Here is a 4,998-nt window from a genome sequence, read left to right as displayed (position 1 = left end):
CTTTCTATGGCAAAATGAACTCCCTCATTTTGTTCCTTTGTAAATTAAATGTTTTAAGAGGTACCACTTTATTCCAATCAAGATGGCTTCAGGTGTGCTATACTTTTGTCATAAGTAAGGCTGTTAGCACTCTAGTTGTTCTTTAGAACACTTTGGGAAGCTGCAGTAGAACACAAATGAATCAACTGACAGTCTCTGCCCTTGTTGGATGTACATGTTTTACTGAGAATGTCAGACTTCATTCTCACATGACTGAGAAAGATAATGTGAATTTACAGAAAAATGCTCTCAGTTTAGCATATAGATCACTTTCCAAATCTTTGTGGGTAAAGCACGAGAAAATAGTTTTCTCTCAAACATGATTCAGGATATCCCAGCAGAAGGCTTTTTCACATGGTAAAATCACCTTAGAACACACCACAATTCCTAAAATGAGTATGGTACCATCAACAAATGATTTATGATGTAACTAAAGTCTTAAAACCTATTAACTGCAATACTTTTTAATGAGGTGCTATCATGTAGATTGGTCCCAAGATGGCTGCCAACACTTCTTGGAAGAAGTGCTGACAGCCAATCAGATCTCATGATGAGATGTGTGGTTAGGCTCCACCCAGATATATATTAATTTTTATCCTTTAATATCTAAAAACCTACTGAACAGATGTACACCATTTAACAAAAAGGCACGAGTCTGAAACAAGGACTAGCTATTTGCCAAATTTGGTGTAATTCCGTTCAGCAGTTCGGGCTGTAGCTGCGACTAAAGGTTCCTATGGAAAATTGCATATATATATATATATATATATATATATATATATATATATATATATATATAAATATTTATAAATATATATATATATATATATATATTTTTTTTTTTTTATATATATTTAGGAAAAGCCTCAGTGAACTTCAACAAAGGGCAGGTGCACTCCCGCAGATTATTCTTCAGCAAATTCTTTACTCAGCATAAACATCACTAAAGCATTTTGACAAGCAAGTTGTCTTGCTCATGAGATATCACAAGTAAGTGACAATGGACAATTGAAACATTTATCAAATCACAGAGATAAACAAAGGACTGCGGGTTTCATGCTTGGACTGCGGGTTTCATGCTTGCACGCCATCTTTAAAGGCTCAGAAATCATAAACAAGGTATACATACACCTAAATGGTTGCATCAAAGTAAATGAATAACTATGGGTTGTGCACGTGTAAAATGCAGCGCCATCTTTAAAGGTTTCGAACACGAAGTAAATACCACTCAAATTCATAATTTCACTGGATTGGGATACAACAGTAGAAAAATTCTGCAATATTGATATCCAAATACATAACGCCCAAGTGGGCTCCCTCAAAATTAACCAAACCTTGTTTGGATGACTTAGTAGAAATGTTTACAAGGCATCTCAATTATTCTAAAATATAATATAACTCCCATTCAGACTTTCAACAAAATAACACAAACATCATATCTATTATAATGGTCTGTCCACCCATAACACCAAAGTGGGCAAATATAATTTCATGCTTTTCATACTTTCAAAGGTCCAAAACTAAATATCAAGACTGAATTAAATACATACTTACAATCATTATTTGTATAACTTTGTGAGCCGCTAACCTAATTGGCTCTTCATCTCAATCCACTTAATTTTTTTAAAGCATGTGCAACAACCTGACAAAAAACAAGTTGTAAACACACGAGTTTATTGAATCATCGTGTTAACTAATTTGTATTCATTTTTATGGTACAAAGGAGTGTAATACTTCTAAGAATGTGCAAAGAAGGAGCGTGCATTGAGTGATGGAAAGGGTGAAGTGAAGATTTGAAAAGGAGACAAAGAACATTTCAACAATTTGAAAAAAGCTGGTCATATAGTCAGAGCTTTGTCAGCAACTGGCTACATTTTGTCGTAATATCAATTTTAATATCATTGATTTTCATTTTTACAGTCCAAACACAAATTCCTAAGTGGCATGTTTTCAATAATTAAATGAAAGGTGGTCCAGATGCAATGTGAAAGGGCGTTGACGTTTTGACCCGGCTTGGGGCTCAAGGGTGAGTGGGGACCTCAGTCTGCGGGTCTTCTTCAGGACAGTAAGGGCAACCTGGGTACCGGTGATGTGGCAAGGTCACATACCCATGAGTCTCGTAGGTAAGCCTGGTCTTCTTAGTGGTTCAGAAGAAGCCTCTTCGGGCTTGTCTGGAGTTAATGAATCTCACTGGAGCAGCATCCTTATCAGAGTGTGAAGGGTAGCGCGGTTGGCAATTCCCGACCGTGCAATCGCTTGACGCCTGTACTAACTTCAATTGAGCAGCGGAAACTCATGCCCATCGAAGAACGACCCTTGAAGCAATTTAGAGAACGCGCTACCCTTCACACTCGGATAAGGATAAGAACTTTAACAAGAGAATTCTTGCTTAGCTAAGTAGTTGCCTATTCATCCCGCAGCGATCCAAAATTAAACCTGTGTGAAAATAAAAACAAATTAAACCATTTTAATTAAAAAGGGAGACCAACAGAACAGCTGTACATATCATAATTACAAAAATTATTCAAAAATATCCACATTTAACCCAGATGTACAGCCATTTCCTCATCTAAATTTACTCCCAAAGGGTGCAGAGTGTTGTAATTAATAATATAGCAAGATTCCAACCTTCCTAATGCCAAGGCTCTGGGCCTCATTAGAATGTCGGGCGGACCGGTCCACCCGACATCCAGAGAAACAGTCCGACCACCGAATTAAGATACCGGCGGTCAGAGCGCAACAGGCAGTGGGAAAGACTGCCGCCTCTGACAGGCTCAAGGAGGCCTTTGGGGTGGCAGTCGGACAGTAATCTCTACAATGAAGGTGGTGCCTGTGCAGAAACCATCAAAGAAATTACGATGTCCATTTCCCACAGCCTTTTCATGGTGGTCCATCAGAAAGGAACTTTGGTGGCCCTAGCTGGGTCCCTGTACCCCATGCTCCTTCGCTTTGTGGCCAGGGGATGACATGTGGTGCTCCCCCAAATGTCCACGCATCCTGTGCCAAGCTCCACATGGTGCCTGGCACACAGGTGCATGAATGTTCAAAAACATGCCTTTTAATACCGCAGCTTGTGCTGCAGACCTTCTGCGGAACTCAGCACAAGCCGAAATATTAAAAGGCATGTTTCTGACCGCCTACTCAGTGGTCACATCATAATATGGCGGGTGGAACTGCCGACTACTTGTCGGCCCGTCTCCATCCTGCTACGATGGCGATCGAACGCTCGTCCAACAGTCATCATAATGAGGCCCTCTCTCACCACCTTAGATATTCGATAGAATCAAAGGTGAAAAATTTTAACTGGCCACTATGGCTTGAGTGACATTCTGTGAAATGCTTTGCTACAGGATATTGCTTGTCACACTGATTCATCACCTGCAAATGTTCCTACACTCGTTTCTTCACTTTGTGAATCACACTACCAATGTAGTACTGGTTGCAAAGACATAACAAAGCATAAACACAAAAGTCAGAGCTACAAGACAAACACTTTTGAATCCTAATCTCTACATTCATATCTGGAATAGTGAAAACCTGTAGATTTGTACTAGATGTACTGGCTTTTCAATTTTTACATGTAACAAAGCCACAGGTTCATAGTTCTTTTCTTTCATCCTGGGCCATAGAGACCAGGGGCCAGATGCGCTAAAGATTTTGCAGGTTGCAAATGGTCCAATTTGTAGAATTTGTTTTTTTGTGATGAACAAAAGGCGATTCGGTCACTTGTCATCGAATCACATTTTGCATTTGTAATCCGGTATTTGGCATCCCTTCCAAATACCAAATCGGTATGTATGTATTACTGTTTTGCGACCTAGTTCTGGTCACAAGACAGTAATACCGTACCCCCAGTATAAAACTGATGGTAACCCATTTGCAAAGCGGAAGGAGTCCTCCAGGGACCCCTTTCCTTTTGCAAATGCAAATAATAATATTTTTTAGGAGCAGGCAGAAGTTTCTGTTTTTCTTTTTAAATGCATCCCATTTGCCTTTAAGGAAAATGGGCTGCATTAAAAAAAAAAACATTGGTTTATTAAAAAGCAATCACAGACATGATGGTCTTCTGACCTCAGCAGGCCTCCATCCCTGTGATGGCTGCTATTCCTTATGGGTCACAAATTGCAACCTACCTCATTAATATGCATGAGATAGGTCTATCTAAATTACAATGCTTTTATTACACACATGAACTACTTCTTAAATAGAAATATATAATATCGAATACATGTTGCATTATCATTTAATACAAATCTTAAAATATATTTTAAATTAACCATTGTGCATAATATTTAAAGATATATTTTTATAATATTAAAAATAGCAAATAATTCTTAAAAGAAAACATATATATATATATATATATATATATATATATATATATATATATATATATATATATATATATATATATATATAGATATGCATACATTTAGGGTGGAAGGCATCACATTGAATATTCTAATTCCAACTTAACAAACATTGGTGAAAGTGATTGCATTGGGGGTTCAGCTTTACTATTTTAACTCCAATCTAAGAGATATTGGAGAAAGTGCATACATGGATGGTTGCCCATTTACTATTCTCTCTCCAGTCTTACAAACACTAGGGGAAGTTCAAACATTAGGGTGGGAGGCAGATTTACTATTTTAACTCCAATCTAACAAAGACTGAGGAAAACATAAATTTGTAGTTCAGATGAACTGTTCTAACTCCAATTTAAAGGAATTGACAGAAGGGCACCACCAGGAGTGGAGCCTGCGGCTTAATTTGACTCAACACGGGAAACCTCACCCGGCCCGGACACGGAAAGGATTGACAGATTGATAGCTCTTTCTCGATTCAGTGGGTGGTGGTGCATGGCCGTTCTTAGTTGGTGGAGCGATTTGTCTGGTTAATTCCGATAACGAAAGAGACTCCTCCATGCTAACTAGTTACGCGACCTCCAGCGGTCAGCGT

The 4,998-nt window shown here is 38.4% G+C and overlaps 1 pseudogene; it reads left to right on the top strand.

Moving 5' to 3' along the window:
- The first annotated feature begins 4,286 nt into the window (after positions 1-4,286).
- LOC144776991 (18S ribosomal RNA) overlaps positions 4,287-4,998 on the top strand; it is a 1,145-nt pseudogene continuing 433 nt past the window's right edge.

The sequence above is a fragment of the Lissotriton helveticus genome, chromosome 1_1, assembly GCF_964261635.1.
Source record: "Lissotriton helveticus chromosome 1_1, aLisHel1.1, whole genome shotgun sequence".
NCBI lineage: Eukaryota > Metazoa > Chordata > Amphibia > Caudata > Salamandridae > Lissotriton > Lissotriton helveticus.
Note: the sequence above shows the minus strand (reverse complement) of the source record. Positions and strands in the feature narration are given on the sequence as shown.